General features: G+C 44.8%; 1 pseudogene; it reads right to left on the bottom strand.

The window, feature by feature from the left end:
* Nucleotides 1–552: 552 nt before the first annotated feature.
* On the bottom strand, nt 553–26,314 carry LOC144134056 (uncharacterized; annotated as a pseudogene).
* Nucleotides 26,315–27,045: the final 731 nt, after the last annotated feature.

Genomic DNA, 27,045 nt, shown 5'->3' with positions numbered 1-27,045 from the left:
ACATTATCCAGGCAATCAAAATTTTTGAGACAGAATTAGACGATGATTTCGAAATTGCCTCGGATAACACGAAAAGATGGGCGAAAAAACAGGAGCGTAAAAGAGCAGCGGAAATGGAAAGGTAGAAACGAGAGGCAGAGCTGCAGAAACAAGAGGCAGAGCTGCAGGAGCGCAAACGAGTTATTTCTTTTTTATAACAGAATGCCAGGTTCACATGAACACACATACAGATAAAGACTTGGGAGTGCCTATTACAGTGCACATGTGGCCTTCCAAACCGCCTGGCTATGCTAAAAAAATTAAACAAAATATGCTGCATGTGAGGAAATGAGAAATGAAGAGTAAATTACACAGCACGAACTTCACATGTGGTTTTAGATAAACAAAAAGTGCAGTGCCTGCATCTAAATTTTTTCGAGCAAGGCCGTGATGGTAAGTTGAAGATGGATGGTGGCGAGCATGGTGGAGGCTCTTTCAAACGTGAAAAATGTCTCACTGGTGCTCTTCTAAGCCTGCTCTCAAAAAGCAAGAGTTGACAGCTTGCTGCAACTCTTAATAGCGGCCCGCGCCTCCATAGCTATCCCGAGACTGGCCATACGCTCCGCCACCATAGCTGTCATAGGGGGCATAGCAATCGTCTGATCGGGGACCACCTCCACTGAAGCTGTCGACCGCTGGACGTGCTCCGCCGTAGTTGCCCTGCCTGCCCACATATCCCCTGTCGTCGTAGCTGCTAGCGTAGCCACCAGCGGAAGGTGCAGGAGGTGCATATCCAGCGCCACTGCTTCTGAAGTCGCCGCCTCCCCTCTGCAACGGTGGTTTGGAGTAATCTCTGTTGTAGCCACCAGAACTGTCGCCATATTCGCCTGCACTGCCGATTCCCTGGCTCTGGTAGCTATTTACCATCATGTCAGAGGGCGTATTGTACATTGTACGGGTATTGATGGGTGTACTGGCTGACAGGTGCTTGCCCGTAGCCATCGTCATAGCCACCGCTGTTTCCATAGTCCTGGCTTGCGCCATTGTTGCAGTACGAGTCCTGGTAGTAGGAGGCCGTACTTGGCGCTCCCTCCCAACGGCCTCGCTTGGCACGTGGTCCTCCAGCCCCCATGGGTGGCCCTACATGAGGTGGCATGCCACGACCGGGAGGTGGCGGAGCATCACCCCTTATTGCCGGTTCTCCTCGCATCGGTGGTCCTCCAAGCATGTCACGGCCGGGCGTCCACCCGCAAAGCCTCAGCCATGAGGGGCATTGAAGTCGCCTCGTCCCCGAGGAGCAAAGTCCCCCCTGCCCCGTGGTGAGAATTCCCCACGGCCCCGTGGTGTGAAGTCCCCATGGCTCCGTGGTGGGAAGTCTCCACGACCCTGTGTGGGAGGTCCACCACGTCCTATTGTGAAGTCACATCCTAGGGGCACAAACTCTCCACTGGCTCCACCTCGCCCTCATGGTGCAAAGTCACCAACTCCCCCTCGACCTCGACGCCAGACAAAAACGCGGTAAAGAAAAAAGCAAAACGGCCCGAAAGATCACAACACGCTATGTCGCGTGACATTCTGGGGAGGCGTGCGAGTGCCTCCAGAAACAGAGGCCAGGTATGCAGGCGGGTTCCGCGCGTGTACTTGAGAAGGACGGGTCTAGTTTCCGCACGGGATTCAGGGAAGCGCGCAGGGCGAAAGCGTAGCCGAGCTTACTTGCGACGAGAAAAAAGGGTAGCTTCTAATGCTGGAAGCGGTTCATCAACAGGAGTCGGTTCCCAACTCTGCATGCTTTCCCAAGGCCTCCTGAGCGCGTCGAGGGGGCGCGGAGATGACAGGGGTGGTCAAGAACGGGGGTTTTCAGTTGCCTTTTGTGACGAGTTGACAGAAGTACAAGCAGTCAGAGCGCGACCTCGGCGGGTGCATCGGAAAAACTAATCCTTTCAAAACGGGAGAGGTGAGCCAACTTGCACCCCGCGTAGCCAATCGAAGTAGCTGTTTTTTTATTCCTCTTTTTTGTGGGTGCGTGAAATCGGAGATGGAAACGCTACGTTGTTTGGGAAAAGGTTTTGAGTTGATCGGATATAGATGTATTTTCTCTTATATTGCGGCAGAGGCTATTCCCTTTGAGTTAGATATGAGTATCGAATTGCCGTGCTACCAAATGATAAGGACAATCACAAGAATAGAGCGACGACAGTTTCAGAGTAGACAGTTAGTTGTTTGCGTTGGTAGATTCGCGAGACCTAGGAAGTTTCTGTGTGTTTGAAATTTTGGAACAGGTTTGCTTTGTATCTTTAGTAGTTTCAGACGTGCTAAACTTGGTCGCGATACGAGGGGTTTGTTGTTACAATAACGAAAATGTAGCTAGTGCATTGCGTAGTCAATGAAAATACGTGTATTTGGGTACATTTGAGCAATTCTGTTTAGCGGCGTGTGGTTTATTAGCCGTTGGTGTTATTCGGAGGCTAACCGATTACAGTAAGGCCGAAGAATTCTGAAGAGAACAGCTGTAGCAGCTTTGTGTATAGATGAGGGTGACCAGGTATAACATTGTCAAAATTAGTTTAAAGGAAGCATCTCGCTAGTACGAGAGTGAGTAAGGTTTTTGATGCGTAGTCGCATCTTTGCGAGTTCAACCGGAGCCGTTGATTCTCAGTCTCGAGCGATCAAGCTTCTTTGAGAAAAACCTGCAGAATAATCTGAGTGTGGGCCAAAATTTTAAGCAGACTTTCGATATTCGGGTGGTTTAGGGGGATCAGAGCTTTGATTAATAAGGATTGAAGTTTCTATTCAAAATTTGGAGCCTTTGACATACCACCGCTTATCGTACAACGTGGCCGTCTGCCCTTTGCGACCTCAGATATGACGCGGACGCTAGCTTTGATCCTAAATTTGGGAAACATTGAGGGATCATTATTCGCGAGCAGGATTTGGTTTGACATTAGAAGGAAGCCTGGTGTGTCTGGAGTGAATTCAGGGCGCTTGCGCGTGGGGCAGTACTTTTTTGTTCGGAACGTCCCATCTATGCTTTCCTTTGTTGGTGGTTTGGTGCTTTCTGTTTGTTGGAGTTGATACTGCAAGCCAGGAAATCAGCGTGTTTGTGCATGCTAATAATACAAGTATCAGCCACTCCCACCCTGGCGGAAACGTCCTCAACCTGGGGAATCTGGGGAACAAGAACTGTATAAAACTGGACAGCGAGTGCAGTGAAAATCGTGCTCCTCTGGTGTGCTCCTCTTCTGTGCTCCCATGTAACGCTCAGTCGTGTTCCTTTTTGGGTGCTTCATTTGTGGGCCCCATTTAGAGATCATGCTCCCTTTTAAGCCTCTTTAAGCCTCTCTTTAGATCCTTTCTTCGGAGAGAAGTTCCCTTTGACCTCTACCTTAGTAATTAATGTAAATAAACCCTCCAGTAATCTTCCTTCCACATCGAAGTCCTTTTACTCGTCGGCAGTCCTGGCCTGGTGGTGGTGGTGGTGGCGGTGTTCGGAGCAACCGTCGTTCTTGACCTGTGGTCCCGTCGGTAGCGACTCCGAACCCAATTCCAACACCCTTGTGTTGCCCCTTATGCGACGCTTCCACGGCTCGAGATGTGATTTTGTAGTTTGATGCACTGATAACGGTTGGTTCAAAACTGTTCAATCAGGTTGGTTGTTCTTTTAATGAAGTTTGAGATTGCGGACTTTTACCATTAAATGGCTTGGGGGACGCGATTAAATGCTTTTTAAAAAAATCACAATCACTGCATAAAGGCACAGCGATGAGTGCGGAGAACGACGAAGGTCGGTTGCTAATTCGAAGATTTGAGTATGGCAGGAAAGATTTTTTTGAGACCCGTCATTGTCAGCACAGTAACATTTCAAAATGAACATTGCCGTTTGAGTGTGGCAGTTTATATATTTTGCACCAGAAACGAGAAGTCGATTTTTAAATCTTTAAAAAGCTGGTTTTTTGTGATCAAATGCCATGTTCAAGCTTTGCCGAAAAAATGATGTTAGAGTGTCTATTTTACACGTCGTTTATTATTTGAGAGACCAGCGGCATAGCAAAGAACCGACACCTGCTGTGAAAGGAAACACAACACAAAACATAATTTTATGTTCTAGTCAAAAAACATTTTTTTTAATTTGCCTCCGCTTCAGTTTACTGTTGTTTCTGCTATTATTTCCTGTTGGTCATTGCAGGCTGCTGTACTAGTGAATTCCGTATGGAATGTTGTACGCTAGTCCCACTTGAATATTACACAACTGTATTGATAAGCTGCTCAAAATCCAAAAGATTCACTTATGCAAGAGCGTATTAGAGAACGACGTTATACCATTCAATAGCATACTGTATTCGCTTAATTTTATGTTAGGATGTCTTCCGGCTTGTACTCACTGCGTCAGTACGTGCTGATTCGTGAAATATTTATTCATGTATTGTTTCAAGGTTGCTCCAAATCAGATACCACAAGGTGGCGCGTGCCGTAAATCTCATCTGGTAAAAGAGTGGATATAGTATAAAACCAAAAAAACAGCCTTCCTCAAGATCGCATGCCTTCTCAGAACTGGGCGATTACAAGCCCCGACCGGTAATGAGAAATGTCGCCTGCAGACATTCGTAGGCGGGCCATACCGTACACACTGGGTTCTGAACGCTTACTTGCACCCTAAGGCGGACGTAAGGTCATTCGCTAATAGGTTCTCTTTCTGCGCTTCATTAATGGCAATGATTCGCAACCCAAAGGCTGTTTTTCCATTAGGAGCCAAAAATTAGTCCTCACAAACGCCAATATATCACTATGCCAGTAGAATTTTCTTTACTTTTCAATCCAGACGAAATTTTCATCCCTTTATGTGTTGACAAATTTGTACCTACAATTGCTCATAAACAACTTGATTTAGTGATCAATAGAAAACTCGCACAATAATATCGCGTGTTATTCTGCTTATACCTATATTTTAGGACGTTAATAAGTCGAAGTGGTATATTGTTCTTTGGTCGCAAAAACTTTGGCGGTGGCGTTAACCACAACCGCATACCGGTTGTTTCAGCAAACACTTTCAACAATTTCAAAAATAGGCTTTTTGAGGAAAAAAATAAGGCTGGCTTTTGTGGCATAGTATTACCGGTGTTGGCGGACACCTGAAAACTGGTGAACCATGCTAAGTAGTAAGCTGGTAAAGTATTATTTAATAATTACCTTTTTAACTAAATCTTTGGTGCCTAGTTGTAATTAGAAATCTGTAGCCAATCGTTAGTATAGCCACCTCAGGTTTTAGAAATTCGGAAACGCCAATACACTTGGCGCTGTGGCTCGACAAAATTTTGGTTTTTCGATTATAGTTATGTGCACTGGAGGGGTTGCTTTGCTTGCATGCTTTGAAAAGCGCATGTACTTAGCACGATGCATCGAAATTTTGACGAGCCACAGTGGCGAGGATAGTTGTGTTTTCGAAATTCTAAATTCTGATATGGCGATTAAAACCCCCGGCTACAAATCAATATTTGCATCTAGTTGTGTATCTGTGATAGTTAAAAGTTTGATTACCAGAAATTAGTTACCAGCTTAAAAGTTATGGCAGTTGACCGGCATTGCGGTGTCTGCCGACGTTCGTAATATTATGCTGCAAAAACCAAATATTTCGCCCGAAAAAGCCTATCTTTAATATTATTGAATGTCTCACCTAAAAAACTGCGTTACATTTTTAGTCGTTCTGAAGAAAACGTTATTATGATGTGAACTTTTAATGCGTGTATGGCAGGAAGAATGTACTACTGGGGACAACAGTTTCCGGGACGCGAGGTCTAGGAAAAACGTTTATTGTAGCTCCTCGTACCTCGATACCCCGTCACCTCAAATATTCTGAAGACAGGAAGAAGGATTTAAGCCTTTTATGCTTTTGTACAATATCAGGCGACATGGGTAGCGGGGTGGCGCTAAAATGAACCTTTTTCCTAGAACTCGCATCCAGGAAACTGTTGTCCCCAGTAGAACAAGCAAACTGCTGAATCTCAGCATTTCTTTGATTTTCAGAATATGAAAAGCGTTGCCAATTTTTATCGTGTAGTGCTGCTTGTGAGTCAACAACGGCTGTTTGGCACATGGTAAAATAAACAGTTACATATCGTTCTAAAAATCAAAGAAAAACGGCTAATGTTCGGGGTTTTCTGCGAAATCCGAGAACACAAACTGTCGTTCTTAGATACACGGAATACTTGGTATGCTCCCTAGGGAACCCAAAACGTCTAGTCTTTGGAGATTGAATGTCAAATTTTTGTTGCCATATATTTTCCGGGTGTTCATTTTAATTCGTAGGATCGTTGTGCGCGATAGTTAAATCCAACGAAGAATATTTCATACGCTAACGAGTAGTTGTTTGCCGTGTATCATGACTTACGAAAGTTGTCGTATTACACATCTATCAAGTGTGATGAGGGTAATGCTTGGACCCTGAAAAGGGTCTGCAGTATGTACTAAATAAATAACCTGGATTCAAGATTACCTCACGAATAGAGTGCAATTTGTTTCAGTCGGTGGGTGCAGCTCCAGTTGTCTCCCAGTCACCTCTGGGGTGCCCCAAGGAAGCGTCTTGGGGCCTTTGCTTTTTCAGATTTATATCAATGATATTGTTAATGTGGTTAATCCAGGAACTCATATTCGCTTGTTTGCTGATGATTGTGTCGTTTTCCGTCAAATTACGTGTATTAACGATCAAAACGAACTTGACCAGTGTCTTCGAAATGTTCTTGATTGGTGCAGTGAGTTTTCAATGGTTCTTAACACTGAAAAAACAGTTTCAATGCAAATAACACATAAAAATAACCCAATTAACCACGTGTATACACTCGGATTATCAACACTAAAGCAGGTTAATAGCTACAAATATCTAGGTGTAACAATCACAAGCAGTCTTTCCTGGAACTCACATATAGATAACATATGCTCCTCTGCATTTAAAAAGCTTTGTGTTCTGAGGCATAAACTAAGAAATTCACCTTCTCATGTAAAACTGCTAACGTATAACGCTTACATCAGGCCAAAGCTTGAGTATGCTTCGGTTGATTGGGACCCATTCACTAAACTTAACATATATAAATTAGAAAGGGTTCAAAGAAAAGCTGTTAGGTTTATCTATTCCAAATTTAAAATCACCGACTCCCCCACTGACCTCATGGCGGCTAACAATATTTAAACACTTGAAACGCGAAGAGGAAAATATCGCATTGAGTTTCTTTATTCTTTACTTAACCATAAGTTTGCTTTGGATACTTCACAGTACATATCCCCCTTAACCACACGTTATACCCTCTTGAACAAAGATGCTTAACCAACTAGCCCGCCAAAACGTGTTAACGTTATACCCGACATCATCACATTCACTCATTGACACCGTATTTTGCGAAAACTGACTGTTTTAAATATTCGTTTTTTCCGCGGACAATATCCGATTGGAATCATGTTATGACATCGTAATAGTTTGCAAAATTTGTCTCCTCATTTTTATGTATATTTCTTTTCATTGTGTTCTGTATCTTTTGATTTTTAAGAATATATGCCTGTCCTGCTTGGACCCTGAAAAGGGTCTGCAGTATGTACTAAATAAACATAAATAAATAAATAAATATATACAGCGCGCAAACAATATTTAATTGAAGGTTTCCGGCATGCGCCTCTGAAGCAAATTGTGTATGTTTCAATCAGCTTCACTTCCGGCAACAAGGCTGTCACATATATTTGAAACAGCCTAAATTAAATTTTAAAGAAAAAAACGAGAAGAAGGCAACGTGGATCAACCGAAGAATAAAGAAGTTGAAGAAGAAGCATTCGGTGAGGTGGAGAGAGATGACTGGTGGAGAAGCATTCGGTGAGGTGGAGAGAAATGATTGGTGGAGAAGCATTCGGTGAGGTGGAGAGAAATGGTTGGTGGAGAAGAGAAGAAGAATACGACGACAAGGCTTGCGTGTACGAATACGAAGGCTATAAAAGGGCCAGTGAGAGCAAGGTACGGGGGGGAGGGGAACAGCAGAGAAGCGAAGGCTCCGGCGGGTCAGGGACTCATCGGCTGGAAGAGAGCGACGCTGGCTACTGCTCCAGTGAGCTCGCGCTCCACGACTACGCATCATGGACTTCCTGCCGTGCCTCTGCCCGTTCAGGGGAGTCAGCGGAGGACGCGACCACCTGCAACGGCCAGGGGTGTCTCCAACGCTGTTGCCACCCATCCGGGTGGTGCCCCCAGCGCCAATAATACCGGCATCACCTCCACGGGCGCTTGGACCGGGAGCTTGTACTACGCAGCCAGCGACGCCGAAAGCGACACCAGCCGAAGCACGTCGAACGCCGCCTCGACGCCGGCTACTGGATCCATACAACGCCGCAGCCGCACCGAACCAACCGTGAGCACGAACGCCGGCCACAAATAGTAGAACGCTAGTAGTAGACGTTGGTAGCAGTGTGCCCGGGTCGGGTGTATTGATTGTCGTTACGTTTTGTGTTAGTTTTGTTAGTTTTGTGTTATAGTGTGCGTCACGTAGGGTGTATTAAATGTGCGTTTGTGTGGGTACACTTGTCGCCTAGTCCATTCTTTCGGTCCTAGTGTCCTCCGGAGAGATGCGTGACAAAGATAAGTGGCGAGCCTGCCAGGATAGCTTTGGGGCAAGGCTAGGAGTGCAGTGAATGGGCCACGGCATTATTCATGTGTTTAGTCGGAGAGCCACTGAATGTCTTTAGAAGGATGCCTGCTGCTGATTCCATGGACTACGAGAAAGTCAAAAAGGCACTCCTCCAAAGATTCAGGCTTACGGCAGAGGGTTATCGTAAGAGATTTCGCACAGCGAAACCTGAGGATTCGGAAACCGCTAAACAGTTTTTCTGCAAGCTGAAAAACTATTCTGATAGGTGACTTTATATGTCAAACACTGAAAAGAGTTTTGAAGGGGTGCGTGACAAGCTGGTCACAGAGCAATTTTTAGTGTGTTGCAGCTCAAAGTAAGCGCTATTGCTGAAGGAAAGAGAGTTGTGTTCATTGGAAGAGTTCGCCGACGCTGCAGACTAATTCCTCATAGCTCCAGGGCTAAGAAATTTTAGTAAGGCAAAGGTGGAAACCCAAGAGACCCTAGAGACAGATGCGGCAAAACCAAGAGCATATGTCGGTGCTTCTAAGGCGCCAGTAAGGTGTTTTCTCAACGGCAAGGTAGGACACCGTGCAGTTGACTGTCGGACTAGTAGTGCTGCCCAAAAAGAACAGGTTGTGTGTCAAGGTTGTAAGAGGAGGGGTCATACTCTGGATGAGTGCCGATACAGAACTCAGGACCAAGCTGCGGGCGATGTCACTCTAGTTAAGAACTTGTCACGCCATCCGAATTTGCGCAGCTGAGGAGAGCAAACGCCGCTGGAAAATGAGGCAGTGAGTGGAACACCCAAGTCGAAAGCAGCAATGCCAGTGGTGGTTGGGCAAATAGGGGAGCGTCCTATATTGGTGCTTAGAGACAGCGGAGCCAACACAGTTTTGGTTGAGAGAAGCCTAGTGAAGGACGAGGATCTTGCGGGGGAAGCATCAGCCGTCACTCTTGTAGATAGCACAGTAAGTTACCTTCCTGAAGCCAGGATTCTAGTGTCGACGCCATATTATACTGGGCAGGTAGTGGCAAAATGCGTAGACAAACCCATCTACGATCTCATGTTGGGAAACATTAGGGGTGCAAGAAGTGTCGAAGACCCCGATCCCGAGTGGAGGATGCTCGACGTTGAGGAACATGCAAAGAAGCAAAGGCCCGCCATAGCACAGACGGGTGCAGTCATAGTCTCGTCGACAATGGAGACAAGAGCTCAAGCGACAGCCCGAGCAACGCAGCGTCCATTCTCTACTCCTGTTGCGATGTGCCTGAGCGTAACACCGAGCGAAATCGCAATTAGGCAAAAAGAAGGCACGAATCTGAAGGCCTGCTTCGAAAGAGTCGGGAAAAGTGAAAAAAAAAGAAGAGTCGTACGTCATTCAAATATCAATTGGTAAACGGTTTTCTGCACAGGGAATTGATATTTAGTTCAGGAAGGCGAGTCCAACAGCTGGTGTTAGCAACAGATATGCGAGAGACCGTGCTACGCCTAGGACATGACGCCATTATGGCCGAACACCACGGTGTTAAAACACGGTGCCTAGGATCACAGAGAAGTTCTTCTGGCCGTGTGTTCAGAGTGACGTTAAGCGCATTGTCCGCTCATGTGACGTGTGCCAGCGCACAGTTCCGAAGTGAAGAATTGGTCCAGTACCTCTGGGGAAGGTGCCCGCCATCGACCTACCGTTTCAGCGAGCGGCTATTGACATTGTGGGGCGAATCTCTCCAGTATCAACTAAAGGCAATAGATATATGTGCTTACTCTGGTTGACGTGGCCACTCGTTATCTTGACGCTATTTCACTGAGGGCTATTGACAGTATACAATTGGCGGAGGGTCTTGTGGGAATGTTTTCGCGTTATATGTTCCCGAGGGAATTTTTTAGTGACCGGGGCTCGAACTGCACTTCGGAACAAATGGAGGAGGTTAACAGCCTTTTGTCAGTAAGGGAGTTACTGACAGTGCCTAACCATCCCATGTGTAACGGGCTTGCAGAGCGGTTCAACGGCACCCTCAAAAATATGATCAAGAAAATGTTCCAGGAGAGACCTACTGATTGGGATAGATATCTTCCAGCTCTTTTGTTCGCTTACCGCGAAGTACCGCTAACGAGTCTTGGTTTCTCGCCCTTCGAGATGTCGTATGGGAGAACCGTTAGAGGTCCACTTACAATACTCAAGGAGCTGCCGGCTAATAGGGAGATTGCATCAGATCTCAAGACAACATACACATATGTTCTTGAGTTGCGGGACAAGTTGGAAGAAACATGCAGGCTCCCACATCAAGGCCTGGAAAGGGCGCGCGAATGCTATCAGGCCTACTATGACAAGAAAGCCACTCAAAGGAATCTGAAACCGGCCGACAAGGCTCTCATCCTGCTACCCACGGATCATAGTAAGTTACGGATGCAGTGAAAAGGACCTTATCATGTGACTAAGAATAAAATTGACTTGGAATATGAGTTATTGATAACTAACACGATGAAGGATTTGCATGCAAACATGTTCAAAAAGTACGAAGAAAGAGGTCCCGTACAGTGCGCCCCCAAGGTAGCATGCTCGGTAGTAGCCGAGGAGACAGATGATGTTGTCGAGGTGCCCACGTGCAGTGGGAAGAAAACTGTAGGATGGAATAGGGTGCTAATAAACCTCAATTTGAATGAAGACCGAAGATCACAGATAAAGGCCCTACTGCAAAACAAAGGGGAGGTGTTTTCGGATGTGCGGGGCAAAACGGATGTCTTATGTTGTAGACTAGATCTCTCTACAGATAGGCCAATCAGCGTGAAGCAATACCACCACCTTTAGCAGTTCAAGAATTAATTGAAAATGAGGCGCAGGATATGTTGGAGCTTGGTGTGATTGAGAGGTCGTGGTCAGCATACAATGCGCCTCTCGTGGTTGTCAAAAACCCGATGGTATTAGCCGACTGTGTTCAGATTGTCGTCGGCTAAATGACATCATAGTACCCGATGCAGAACCCATACCAAGAGCGGACGTGATGTTCGCTAAGGTGGCTCACAAAGATTTTTTTTCAAAATTTGAATTACCAAAGGGTATTGGCAAATACCGATGGAAGATTCGTCTGAAGAGAAGACTGCCTTTTCGTGCTCTGTGCGTTTATTCGAGTTTAAATTCATGCCTTTTGGTTTGAAGACAGCATCTGCAATATTCACGAAGCTGATGAGGAAGGTTTGGATGGGCTTCAAAATGTAGAACACTTTATTGATGACATCCTTGTGGCAACAGATACGTGGGAAGAGCATGTAATTACGCTGGAAAAACTATTTTATAGAATTCAGCAAGCCAGGTTGACCATAAAACCGGCAAAATGTGGGGTGGGCATTGAAGCCATTTCTTTTCTCGGACACAAGCTGGGGATGGGCCGCATCGCGACGAAAGACGACATCTTGGACAAAATACAGCAGGCCCAGACACCGACTACCAAGAAAGAAGTACAGTCTTTCCTGGGTCTAACGGGATACTACAGCGACTTTATTCCCGATTATGCCCACATAGCCAACCCGCTTGTCGAACTCACTAAGAAGGGGGCAAGCAATGAGCTAAAGTGGACTGCTGAACATTAAAATGCATTCGTGATGTCAAAAGGGCACATTGCAAAACCGCCTGTCCTGCTTGCTCCGAATCTAGGTAGTTTGTGCTTCGCACTGATGCACCAGACCGAGCGTTAGGAGCCGTGCTCTTGCAAGAAGAGAATCGCGGGCTACATCCGGTGTTTTTTGCAAGCAAGAGATTATCGGCTAGTGAACGCAACTACTCTACTGTTGAAAAGGATTGTTTGGCGGTGGTGCAGGCGGTAAAGAAATTCCACATTTATCGTTATTGAAGACATGTCAGGATTCGAACAGATCATCAGCCACTTGAATAATTAACCAAGGCCAAAATGAACAATAGTAAAGTCATGAGATGGAAATTGGCCGTGCAGGAATACTCATTTCAGGTCGAATATATTAAAGGCAGAGATAACGTTGCAGCGGACTTCATTAGTAGAGCCAACTGAATAGCTCTAGATATCTCTGGGATGTATCTTGTTATTGCGGTGTTTATGTATCTCTGAGATTTACCTTGTGTTTGTTTTTGCTGTTGTTGATGTTATGTGATCATACAAGAGAGTGTGTTGTGGACACGAACATGTTTATTAAGGACTCTGTACGGACAACGGCAGTGGTGTGTTAGTGTTCTGAAAACGCAATTTGGTGTGCTGTGTTAGTGGTGTGCGTTTGGTGTCTGCTGGACATCTGCGGTGTGGTGTGTGCTGGGTCCAGAATCGCCACAGAAGATAGTCGTTTAGCTGGCTAGCTTGAAGAGAAGATGACGTGAGCAGTTTTTCATGGAGAAACTCTTGAGAGGGGGCCCTTGTTACATATAATTGAAGGCGCCATATTAAATTTTAAAGGAAAGAGGTGTGAAGAAAACAACGTGGATTAAGCGAAGAATAAAGAAGATGAAGAAGAAACATTCGGTGAGGTGGAGAGCGATAATTGGTGGAGAAGCATTCGGTGAGGTGGAGAGATGATTGGTGGAGAAGAGAAGACGACGACAAGGCTTACGTATACTAATGTGAAGGCTATAAAAGGGCGAGTGAGAGCGAGGCACGGGGGGGGGGGGGTACAGCAGAGAAGCGGAGGCTCCGGAAGGTCAGGGACACATCGGCAGGGACACAGAGCGGCGCCGGCTACTGCTCCGGTGAGCTCGCGTTCTACGGCTTCGCATCGTGGACTTCCTGCCGTGCCTGAGCCCGTTCCTGGGAATCAACAGAGTACGCGACCACCTGCTACGGCCAGGGGTGTCTCCAGCGTTGTTGCCACCCAACCGGGTGGTGCCCCCAACACCGACAACACTGGTATCACCTCCACAGGCGCTTGGACCAGGAGCTTGTACTACGCAGCCAGCGACACCGCCAGCGACGCCAGCCCAAGCACGTCGCACACCGCCTCGACGCCGGCTACTGGATCCATACAACGCCGCAGCCGCACCGAACCAACCGTGAGCACGAAGGCCGACCACGAATAGTAGAACGCTAATAGTAGACGCTGGTAGCAGTGTGCCCGGGTCGGGTGTATTTATAGTGTTTGGGTTTTGTGCTAGTTTTGTTTGTTTTGTGTTCTAGTGCGTGTGTCACGGAGGGTGTATTAAATGTGCGTTTGTGTCGGTACACCGGTCGCCTAGTCCATTCTTTCGGTTCGAGTATTCTCCGGAGAGATCCGTGACAAAGGCAAGGAATAAACGTTCATGGGCGTTTTCATTCCATGCCTTATTATATACAAAATCAGAAGATAATATTGATAATCTTCTACTTTTTACAAGACGCCTTGAAGAACCGTTAAATGATCTAAGTGTGGTGTGCGCAACAGCCCCATGAAATGCGGAGTATGCTAAACTCAGTGTTAAACAGTGAGTTAACCCTCCCTTCCAGAATCGGCCGGGATATATTGTCAATAAATACCCAAGCACATACTGTCAGTCAGCGGCATCCATGCGTTTTCAGTGTCGCTCATGGTCCGATATTACCGGTTAGGTGAGCAATGTACAGGGAGTGTCAAAAGTTCTGAGGCTATAGTTCCTTTTTTTCAGGCGTATATTCTGTTTGCTGAGACAGCTATGAGGCTACCAAGTTTCTCAGTGGTGAGCACGATACTTCTACGACCCACTAAACAAACTTTGAACTTTAGGGGTGCTGTATATATCCCACTACACGGCGCATGCCATGACGCGATAAAGTTTTCTCGTCACTTATACACAAAATCAGCTATAGTTGATATCGTGGAAGGAGGAGTGGCAGAAGAAAGGGAGCAAGAACGTAAGTCACGTTTCATCTTTGCAGCTGCGGTTGGAGAAATCTTGCCTTTCATTCCAACCTTTAAAGCAGTTTAATGAGAGGAGTAGAACATGCCACTTTTGTTGTAGCTCCTTGTTGTTATAGTTTACTCGCAGGACTAAACAGTCTTCAGCGGATCACTATAAATTCAGTTAAAAGAGCTTTCGGTTGATATTTTTATGCATACGCTCAGAGCAAAGATATTCGTAAAAATTTATGTAATGGAATATCCGGCGCCTATTCTCTTTCAACGCTTAGCATTCCGATGAAGAAAAGGTTACCAGATGATAAAACGCGCAGTAACGGTCTCAGCAATATAAGCTTTCGCGCTCTCAACTTGTGTCGCACTTAACGTGCCAATGAAGAACGGCTGTACACAAAGAAAAAGCCCATGTCTTTTGGCAGTAGTGTCGCCAGCAGAGCAAAACCTTTATGATTTTCATATCCGAGCATAAAACCAAAGTGCACACAATGCCAAAATTACGTTTAACACTTTGCTCAGTAGTTTACAGAGAATTCAGTGGAAACTTGAGCTTAGGATGCTAAGTACTGGCTCTTCTTCTTCTTCAGTGATTGTTGGGAAGGATGAAAAGGAGGGAGACACGGGCTTGTCTACTGGAGGACTAGCCTCCACGCCCACTGCCGGCGTGTCGTAGAAAGAGGAGGGGAGGGGAAAAAAGATTGAAAGGAAAGGGTAGGCGCGCAGCCGCAATGATAATGTCGAATGACATACGCAGTCCCCTGTGGCCTATAAGCGGCCAGAGAGGCCGGAGGCCTCCAGGAAGTTGAGGAGGTGCCGGAGGGCTTTGGCAGGATTGTGACAGCCGGGGAAGAGAAGGTGGTCCGCTGATGTGCAGGGGAGGCCCAGGGAGCGGTAGCCAGCATGCATGATAGTACTTGCGGAGACAAGGGCAGGGCATACACACAGGAGGTGTTGGGCAGTCTCTTTCGGGTAAGTGCAGAAGGAGCAACCCGGGGAGTCAGAGAGGCCGATGCGGAAAAGGCGGGAGCCGGTGTTGGCGCAGCCTACCCTGAGTCTCAGTAGGAGGCTGCGCTCTTTGCAGTCCATGCCTCGAGTTGGAAGTACTGGCTCATCAAGTTACCTGTATATATATGATATAATGAGAGGATTTGTCACTGCGATCAAGGTGATGCTCGACGCAGATGTTCTTTTTGTAAATATTTTATGAGTCACGGTTGATGATTTGCGATCGTTTATGTTCTCTCTCGTTTTTTTCTATCTGCGTTTGTGTAACTAACGTTGATAAATGCGTTTTCATTGGTCACAAAACAGCTTAGTTCTCCTTTCGTGCTGTCCATATTTACGGCTGTATATTCCTTAAAGTTCGTGGTTACGAGTTTTAATGAATGTGAGTTAATAGGGACTAGCGTGAATTTGTGTCGCTCGTCAAGGACATCTCCCTAATGTAATGCTCGCAAATTGCAAGCGTTACCTGAATTTGGTAACTTACATTATGAAAAATGTGATGTTAAAATGTTAAAATAAATAAAGAGAGAATGACGTGAATGAAGCAAACTTCAATATATTTTTTTCTCCTTTTGGATGCTGTGCACTTGAGTCCATTTATCGGCATGTATTCAAGCTCGCATAGGAAACGGGATGAAAGGGCGATCGCTTCATAGCTCTCTAGCACGGTTATTTCAACGCGACAAGCTGGTATGCATTTGCGAATCGTTGGATTATGGGCAGCACACTGGCACACGGCAGTCCAAACTATTCCCGCATCGAACAGGCTGCCACACAGCAAGCTCTGGCGTTGCGTAGATCCGCGGTGTCATTTGAAAAACCTTGAGATTATCTAGGGATTAAATTCTTTATATACAGCAGTGTCGGCAATAATACAAAGATAAGCAGTGTAACACATCATCGACATCATGCAATGCATTTATAGCATACATAATAATCAATCATAATACATTTTTGTAGGCTGACATATTCGTCGGCTTAAGCATTAAGAGCTCTAAGCTTCACGATGAAAAGTTTAAAAAGGAGAACAATCAAGGTTATATAAATGCAGATAAATGCACCTTGTTTCAAATTTTTAATACTTTTGAGCACTCACTGGCTCAACGTCTAATATTCTGTACGTGAATAATTATTGAGCAAGATTTTGGGAGCGTGTAGCTCTCAAAAGCCATGCAAGAAAATATTTCATATCTTCTAAGCTGTTCCAACTCGTTCCCAGGTTCCGTTGTCCGGCCATTACACGCGATAGTTAAGTTGTTTGGTATGCGGACCTCGTCAGCTCTCTTCGCCTGACTACCTTTCCTGGAAGTGCACCAGTTGTGCCTGTGGTGGTGCGGGCAGAGCAGCGTTACCTTAATTTTTTTTTTTTGCTTAAGAAGCCTGATTAATTATGACCTAGAAGTAGAGGAAATTTTATTATAACCGATTGTCGCAATCTAGGGTACACCTCTCATTACAGAAACACAGTGCTGGCTCCTTTGTTACACGCAGGACTGACCAAGCTACTGCGAGACCAGAAGAAGGTACTCAACAAAATTCGTTGTTGCAGTTCGCATTTTATTGTTTCTTTTCTTTTGTACCTTGGACAGTTATTTTCCTTTTCATATACTACTGAGAATCATGGCGGCATGTGCTGTTCTCGCCAAGGCGTACAAAATAAAGCAGAGTTCCATTTCGTCTTCAACAAGAGATTGTTTCTATTCTTCCCCATCTGCCTTTTTTCCGCCTTTAGACGGAATTTGTTCCCACCCTAACTTCTGGACACGTTCACATTCGGTAATGGGGCCTCGACCCAATGAGGTCACGCTGAACAACTGGCCTCGTGATTATGTTCCCTGATTGGGTGTTGCTTATTCGGTGGTTCCCTCGGCTAACGACGTGACGCTCTTCTTTTTTCTGTTTACTCATGTGGCTAGCCATTACTTATCGAATTTGGTGCTCGTCGCTAGCATGCCGCTTTACGGCTCGTTATTGTTTTGTGGTAACGTCTGTACCTTTACGAACCTTTATATCGCAACATTATATTGAAAATAAAACATATCATTTCTTAGTGCTTAGGAAATGGCATATTATGCGCAGATGTTTTCTTTTTTGTGTTATGAATCAACATACAATGCGGAAGAACTGCAGAGAGCTTTGATGATGTCCAACAATTGTGGACATTTATTTGTAAGTGTTAAGTTTTTATTTTATGCGCCTTCTGCGTCGGCCAATCTGGCCTGTAGTATAGTGAAGTAAATAAATAAATAATTAAATAGAAGTAATAAATAAATAAAGCAACTAAAGCAATCTTTAACGCGAAAGTCTTTATGAAGGCAATTTTTCTATATATTGCAAGATTTCGATTTAAGAATCAATATAGGTGCAGACATCCTGCGAAATTTTAATTGAATTTCAAATTTGTTTTTAGAAAAAGAAAGGACACAGTAACTGTCTCACATATCTCAGTGGAGACCCGAACTGCGCCATTACGGAAGGGATAAAGAAGGGACTGAAAGAAGAAAGAAAGGAAGAAAGAGGTGCCGTAGTGGTCGTCTCCGGAATAATTTCGACCACCTGGTAATCTTTAACATTCACGGACATCGAAAACAACTCAGGCGCCTTTTGCGTTTCGCATCCATCGACACACGGCAGCCGCGGTCGGTGTCGAAGCCGGGTATTCCGATTCAGTAGACAAGAGTCTTAACCATTAAGCCACAACGGCGGGTTATCCGGTCGGCAGGCTGGCATTTCTTTTTGCCAGGCTAGCATTTGTTTCCTAATAACGTTGTTGCTAACTTCAAAAGCGTTGCCTACTGCTTTTTTTACACCAGCTAACTGCGCAGTGCGACCGATGGAAACACTAGGACATGAAGATTTTTCTACACATCCGAAGAATGGATCATTATTTCCAATATTCATTAGCAGTAGCTTACAATTTTTCAATATTCAAAAATTATTGCAACAGTGTTAGACATGATAATTCAACGGTAACGAGAACAAGGAACATTTTTCATGGCACTTCTCCCGACGTCGTCCTTGTAAATTACGTCAGATGTGACCTACATTTTACCTCTGTTACTTCGAAAACAAATATTTGATACGACTGCACTGTGCACTCAATACACTGATGGCGCAGTTCTTGAGTTGTGACGTGAAATAGTGCGCAACAAATTATATCAAACCCTGAGACTAATTCTCGGGTTATATTGGTCCTCACAAAAGAAACGCACTTGCTTCGCATTGACAGCCTGAAAAGCAATTTCAATCATACTCATACTTGAAAATCATTTGCCCAGCCCCTGTCTCCGATATTAACACTATCACGCAGGTGTAGATTTTGACCGAGGTACTCAAATTCAGCATAGGCACTGGACCTGTTAGTATTGGCGGCGTTAAAGGAAACCTATGCAACATCAGAAATTCATATACGCGTAGATGGTCTCAGGCCATGAACTGCATCAGCATAATGTGATATAAATGACGCTTTTTCATTTGTTACTTTGCTATTTCATAATTTTTCATTTCGCGCTCCTTTCCCTTTGCCGCAACCATTTTCCTGAAAGTTGTGGCAATTAATTTCGCTTCAAATTGGTTGTCTTTAAGGGTTAGGTCTTGAATTGATGTTTTATATTTGGTGCATTTGCGCTTTTTTTTTGGAAGACTTTACGGTCAGGAAACAAGTTTAATCCTTTTCCTACGTTGCTCTAGTTTGGTTTCGGTTTTAAGGGGGTTTAACGTCCCAAAGCGACTCAGGCTATGAGGGACGCCGTAGTGAAGCACTCCGGAAATTCCGACCACCTGGGGTTCTTTAACTTGCACTGACATCGCACAGTACACAGGCCCTTAGAATTTTGCCACCATCGAAATTCTACCGCGGCGGCCGGGATTGAACCCGCGTCTTTCAGGTCAGCAGCCGAGTGCCATAACCACTGAGCCACCGCGGCGGCTTCCCCTCTGTTACGTAACACATATCTCGCCTTGTTTGGCCCTTCGCGTTTGATCAAAAGATGACGAGCGCTCGCTTTTGGCACCGCTTCCATTTTCTTCCAATCGCTGCACACTTGACGGCATCACTTACCCGCCTCTTCTTCATCCACGAATGCAGACTTTCCTCCCGCATCTCGTCGAGGGCGGTTGTCGCGCTCATCTGTCTCACTGGAGGAGCCAGAGGCTTCTCTCAGCGGCAAATGCGAGACACACGACAGAATTTTTTTTTCTGATGGCGCTCACACTGATTTACGCCGCAATCGATCAGTCACTGCACAGCTGGTTTGCTGCTATTTTGTGCAGCTCTAACAGCTGTGATTCCGAAGCAGGGACTCATAACTGCGCGAACTGTTGCCTTCAGAGTCACCGATAACTATAATTTCCCTTCGTCCCGTGAGCCATGCTGGGTACTTCATCAAGCAAACACTGAAGCCGTATTCAGGCTACCATTCGAGTTTAAGGAGAAAACGCCGTCATCTACATGCGGTTAGTCCTAAGCTATCCCTTTTTTTTAAATAACCTGCATTGATGAGTTTTGGTTTCTTTCAGGGTAGGCTAACCGAAGTTAAACCACGCAAAACTGCCAGTTAAACACTGGCGGCAGAGAGGCAATCAAGTAGCGGTCAGTATATGCCGCCACTGTCTCCACTTGCCCCACTGCGGACGGCTGGTAAAGAAATGTCTTTTTTTTCGTTTTCGAATCTAGAAGTAGAAGTATTGCGCATGTTTCTGAATACGAAGGTGCGGTGTAGGGTTTCCCAGTGTATGCGAGTTTTACGAAGTAGGAGGTAAAAGAGGCACCTTCAAAGATAGACCCCGCGCGTAATGAGTGGCTTGGAAGAACTCTCGACTTCACTTTCCGTCGAAGCGCAGGTTTATAAAAATTGCGAGTCGTCGGAGCTAGAGACCACGTTCACGTTACTCAACCGCACACGAGTACATTCTCTGGCCGTGAGCTTTGACATCGTTTTCAGGTTTACGTGTTTGAACTCTAAGCGTGCTCAGGTTCTCCATAAACGTGTGAAGTAATCCGCATTAAAACTTCTTTGATCTACTGCCGCAGTCAAAAGTATACAGCCGAAGGAGTATGCTTCTAAGCTCTTTAGTGGCCCTCCCTAACACATCTAGCACTCCAAAGGACGCGAAGCCTTTTCTCTTTCGACAGATTACGGTCGCTCAGGATGCATAAAAGTAAAGAGAGAGCAGGGCGACTCCATGAGTTGCTACACTACAAACGCTTTGGGGTAAAACGGGGCTCGCATTTATTCAGAGATATTTCGATGTGCTCCTTAGAGTTATTCTCTCGCACAAACAAGCTGTCACTGACCAGCTCGGCAGTATATGTTCGGTAGGGAAGAAAAACCCGCCTACTTAAAGGGGAAGTTGTGCTCATTCCTTTTATACAACAAATTGTTCCTCACTGGTTGCTGCGACGAGACGCTCCCTCTGCAGCGCAGTCAATGGAAGAAAAACGTCTTGCTAAAAATACGAGGGCCCGCGACCATAAGAATGTTACCACCAAAGCATGGTTCAAGCGGAAGATACAAATGAAAAGAAAGCTACTTATGCCGCCGGCGACCATTCATTCTTGACAGAAGTTATAGCCACCATAAATATTTCCAGAGTGCGGGACCCGCTCCTGAAGGCCGCGCAGCGTGTCGCGCAATAACTGCATTGATTCATGGCAGTATGTGCAAGAAAAGTGTCTCCAAACGCTTTCAGTTCCTCGACGCTCTTACAATCGTCTCTTGTGTTTAGCCTGACTATTTGGAAACGAGGCTAAAGAGTATGAATGAAAGCTAGACACTTTTTTTTTTTTGCTTATCTTGAGAGAGGACCCTGGATCAGTGTTCAAGAATCCAGAAAGAACTGGTGCTATATGGCGATACGCTATGTGGCAACTGCCCAGGCCCAACAACTTGGACACGAGTGTAATTAGCAGGACCTACTCAAATGTACACTCAAGGCTATATGGGTAGACATTTTGCTCTCATTGAGTCCGTGGATCGAAGAGCATTGCCCTTTTATGCCATAATTGAAAAATAAAACAAAGACACTCTTCACAACTTTGATGGTTTATTATGCGCGAAGAATATTAAACCCCGTCGGATTGCCATGGTTCCTGCGTTATATAAATAAAGAATGAATATAACAGAAAATGTTTCGTTATGCCCAGCTTTATTCGTTCTTGTTCTCGTCAGATACATGAAAAATTACCGTATACAGATTGATGAGCAGCCAGACGATTTTGAACGGTCCGCAATACGTTCTAACAAAAACACTAAACAATTTCGCTGCATCAAAAGGTGAGTGCGAGCAAACAGGCGCATTTGCTATCAAATTCACAAAAATATTCGACAAGATTTTCGAAAAAACTATTCATCAAATTTCATGACAGATATTTAGTGCCTCACACATTGGAAGTCAGCTTACCTTCACGACCGCCATCAATATGTCCTCTTCAGTGAGTAAAACTGTATAACAGCCACAGCGACTTCTTGCGCTCTCAAGCCTCGGTGCTTGCACTCTGATAACATTTACTGTTAACAATTGCCTGTATGCTGGTCACCGTGCTCTTTAATCTTTAAAGTGCTACTACTGAAATAAAGTTTGGAAACCAATACATGGCAATGCCGCAAGAACTTACGTCTAAAATTCCGGTATTCTATTAGTGAGCATTTTCTATAACAGATGTCCAAAATGCAAGTTATCAGCTTAGCGTTACGAATAATCATACTGGAATAAAGAAGTAGTTGCATACACACCAGCTGCCGCCGCATTGAAAAATTGAGGAGATTACATGGGTTCATTTGAAATTGATTCTGTACTGCGAGTGATATTACTGTATCAATTAGTTAACCAAACCAAACCTCCAATGTTCATTATCATATTGTTTTCTCCTGCGTACGAAAGAAACCGTGGTCATAATGTGGCAATAACTATTTTCTTGCAAATAATGATTTTACATGCTCATTTTCTCCACGGACATTACCGATAGGAAAAAAGTTGCAATTAATGCAGTATCAGACAGTTACGCGCAAGAATGTTTGCCCCTGATTTGTAGTTTTCCAAGCAATATTTTTGTGTTGTGTTCACTGCCAATTTACTTCGTTCTTATGGTCCCGTTCATATCGTTTAGTGCTTGCGCCATCTTATATTTTATTGCGATGTTCTTGATTTTACTTCAATGGGTGTTTTTGCAATTTGTAATTTTCATCTTTACACGATTTCTCTATCATTTTTAATGGTTTTATTTCGCTCTACTAGAAAACCTCTTAAATAGATTGCAGTATAAATGAATATATAAATGAAATAAATATAGTAACAAGATCTTCCTAGTTTAAGCCGCATCGCAGACGAAAGTGTACAATGTTTCAAGAATCATTGCGCAAAGTGGGCGTAATTATTTTGAACTCTCGTTCTTTTCTGCTTTCCGTTCATCTTTTACAGTTCCAATGGGTCTAGTCTCGTGTTCTAGAGTTGCTTCCTTGTGGGAGAATACATGAACCAACGCGACATGCAATTTGCGAAGTTCCTGCTTTGAACTTCTTGGAAGAAGAAGGCTTTCAGATGGCCGCGTTCCTCCCTCGTAGGTAGCTGTATTGGGAAGAAAAATAAATGCTTATTTTATGAAACAATCAGAATTTTTGCAAAACTCTGATGTGTTGTGTCGGCTTGTGTGGCACATAGGCAACTCAGGCCATCATGCGCCACTTTCAAGATAGGGGAAATTCTTATTCTGCAGAACGTTCTGGAAAGAATAATTACAGGTGGTGTAGAGGGCCAAAAAAATTGTTTTGTATTACCTTAGTGATGAAGGAAAAAGTTTTATGAATGGCTAATACTAAAATATTTAAAGAAGATCGGGTAACCTCAGCAGACATCCTTGGCTGGGCAAGAAGGTAGAGCTTTCCAACCAGTAAAATAAATCCGCAGCCTTATTCTCAGGATTGAGAAGTCGGAAGCGAATCGGAAGAAGAACGAAGCGAATCAGTGAGTAAAAATTCAGAGTTTGTTCAGAAAACCTGTTTCTTTTAAAAAGAGAAACACACAGGATATGTTGACAATTGTATCTTCTCCCAAAAGTAACATTATGTGTGAAGGAGCGAGTTTTTATGAAACTCAGTAAAATGCATTTTCCGTAGTTTTTCAACTTTCGTACATGATAATAAAATGTGAATAACTCTAAGTTCATTTCCACATATTTCGCAATCGGGTTTGTCTTCATTTGACAATAGAAAGTTGTTTGCAAGTTGTGTATGGCCTATACAGAGACGGCATAAAATAACTTCAATGAAACGCTGCTGGGGCAAACATGACTTTCATTTACCTAAATCTGGCTTTACCAAGTATATTTCGTTGTTTATTTTGTTGCTCGAAGCCTACAACCTTTTTAAATTAATTTACGGTGTACAAAGCTTCGTGCGACCCTTAAAAGGAACATTTGCCTTCTTTATCGACTTGCCACCTGCTTGGGCAGCGCACAAATCGCATCTCTCGTTGTCTGTACTTTTGGCATGACTTGGTACCGAGCAGAGTTTTATGATTTGTCCTTCAGCTCTGGCGGTTGTCATGTTTTGTATGAATTCTTCAAGCAGCGGATTAATTGCATTTTAAAATGAAGGGATATAGGTGCTCTTGACAAGCCTGTGTAAATGTAGCTGATGACGTAATTTTCGGCAGTGAAGATAGTTGCGCATTGTTGAAGCCTTACTATTTCATTGAATTGCCCTGTACCACCGCGCTTTTTAAAAAAGATATCTGTTTTGGCACCACCTATATATAAAAAGTTGTAAAAGTACTGTACTTTTCTACGAGTGTAATAAATTGTTGTATTATATGTTGTCGTGCAATTTTTGTTTTACGCAACTGTGTAAGAGTGAAATCACAGACTGTAGGAAAATTGTACCATGACGGCGGTGCATCTAGTCTTCAAGCAGTGCGTTGCAATGTGTCTAGTCCGCCAAGGTTTTTACACATCTCTTCAAATCACAAGAGCAGTGGCCGGGTACCATGTAGTTTGTTGTTAAATAGTGTTCTAGAAGGCCACTTTGTAGCATGGGGGTGGTATATATGCTTCAGCAGTGAACGGATTTTTAGAGTGCACTAGCATGTGTGCATGGCTCTTCTGTCTTCAAGTGATGGTTTGTTGGGAAAAAAATCTGACATTTTTTTTAATCCGCAGCATGTTTGTACGCCTGGGGGGACCGGCAAAGCATTGCCTAATTCTTCTAACTTGACCGTTCGAATATGTGGTACGCTATCTGTTGACGAATGTACTGCAATTTCGGACCATTTGCGAGGAAAGAGGAAGACGTCTTTACAGCACGGGAGTTCACAGCAAACTGATGTTATATAAAAAGTAACGCACGAATAGAGAACTCGAAATAAGAAGAGAGAAAGACAAGCTTCCCTGTAATTTGCCGTCCAATGGGTCGAAGATGTGATGAGATTAGTGTAGATTTTTTCTCAAATTGTTGAGGTGGCGCTGAATGCTGTGGCACAAACGTTCGGAGTCAGGCCAAGAGAAGCGGTCCGTACAATGCCTCCACTCTTAAAGTTAGAGATGATGGAGCAAGGATTGAGAAAAAAAGGCAGAAGTGAAGCTTTCCAACGCGTATGCTTCTCCCGCAAGGAGAGAAGAGATTTTCCTACGTGTTCACGGTCTGTACAGTGTTCGTATTCTAGAAAGATGCAGCCGCCAATATGGTCTGTCGTAGGAGGTGGTAACTGGTCCTTGGCTGCATGCATTGCAGCACGTAAGCACGTCTGGTGCAGTGACCATTACGGCAAAAGCAAACGTTTACACTTCCTGTGGGCATAAAGGATGCCGGCCGCAGCTGCTGCAGATAATCTTCCTGGTGCTAGATGTGGCGTGTTGCAGTGACAAAGACAGTACGAATGATGCCGCAGGCCGTTTGCAAGGGCTGTGTTTAAAGGGTGTGGGCGTAGCTGTCATCGCTACCGCAGTCTTTGCCATTGAGGTTGTAGGCTAGACGGCGACGCGTCAATGACTTTCTGCAAAGAATACACGCACCCAAGTCAGACGAGGTGTCACTCAAGTCAGTGGCGTGACTTCCAGGCGTGCAGCAGGCTGGTGTATGGTCGTATTTCAGGGCTCATCGTTCGTCTGATGCAAGGGGAGGTGGAGCCACGCTACTGCAGATTTTTGTAAATTCGCTAGCGGCTTGAAAGTCAAGCTAATATCCTCTGGACCGGAGCCTGGATGAGAGAACACTTACTCGGCTAGCTGAGCGTTGTGGAAGGAAAATAAGAGTGGCAGACATGGGTTGACATATGTAGGTGTCGTACTGGTGAAAATTTTATATTTTTTTGCATGTCAAATATGAGGCAGAAAAAAAGATTATTATTGCCTAATGCTTTACGGCGACCACAGTGTCAAGAATATCGAAGCAGGACTGCTTCAACAATGAATGATCCTTAGAAGTGTTTTTCAAGGTGCTCCAGATGGAAGATTAAGCCTCAGCATAAGCGGCGCGTCACATGCTGGGAGCCTTCACTGCACAAGAAGGAGAGAGAACGTAAGAAGCGCGCAGTATCGCTGCATTGGAAGAGAGGAAGAACCACGCGGACAAAAGTGGGGGAAACGCGCGATGTCATCTGGAAAGCGTGACGCCTTCTGAAGGGCAGAAAATGAGACCACAGGCGCACTAGTCAATGTCATGAATGAATTGCAGCTTCGCTCGGCTAGCTTGACGGAAACCAATCTACGCGCCCGCATAGCTCCCCCCTCCCCCCTAGCAACGCTTAGCACATCAGACGTGGGTTAGCAAAAATGGAGCATGCAACTCAGGCTTCAATAGCAACTTCTCAGAATTTATGTCCTTGCGGGTCACACCGTGACACGGCTAGCTTAAAAAGCCAGCAGGAATAAACCGGTAAAACCAAGCAAAACTCACATTTGCTCATTGTCGCCCGCCATGGTATTACGCGCCCTTTGGTCAGCACCACAGCGGAAGTCCGGATCTTCTGCTGTTACGAGTGAGGGAGAGTCAAATTAAAGAAGTTTTAGTCTGCCGCCACAAACATAAAAAGCGCCCTGGTATCATATGTGTCATTGTTCATGCTACAATGCACAAATAAAACAGCAGTGTATATAAAGCAATTGCTCCGTGTCATAACATAGGAAACTAAGCAGAAATCAATCTTTCCAAAATTAGTTTGAAAATCAGCTTCGCGTGAACCGCTTACACTGAGAGCAGTGTTTCTCATTATACTCTTCATGCCACAGTACGTCCAATAGCGACCAAATATTTCAGCAAAATACCTATTTTAGACTGCCATGCCACCCACTGGCGTAGAATTGTTACCAGTGGATAGAGTGTACACGTCCAATCCTACTTCATTGTATTTCAGGCGAGTGGACGACGTGATTTCGCCGAAATAATTTTTTTCCGCACATTAGCGTCCGGCAAACTTTTGATCACGACAGTACGAGACGCAGTCTAACTGATATGGCTACAGAAACCGAAAAAGCAGCCTGCACTGATGAAGCCATATTCCTGGTTATTATATTAAAAATAGGCTTCTCAGTGAGCAAAGCGCTTTCTCCGGAATACCATCGTCAGCTGTGTATCACATGAGAACAGCTAAGGTGTGCCAGCTAGTAGGCATGTAAAGAGATAGCGAATAGTTAAAATTTTTAATATCACT

This window comes from Amblyomma americanum, chromosome 5, assembly GCF_052857255.1.
Source record: "Amblyomma americanum isolate KBUSLIRL-KWMA chromosome 5, ASM5285725v1, whole genome shotgun sequence".
Classification (NCBI taxonomy): domain Eukaryota; kingdom Metazoa; phylum Arthropoda; class Arachnida; order Ixodida; family Ixodidae; genus Amblyomma; species Amblyomma americanum.
Note: the sequence above shows the minus strand (reverse complement) of the source record. Positions and strands in the feature narration are given on the sequence as shown.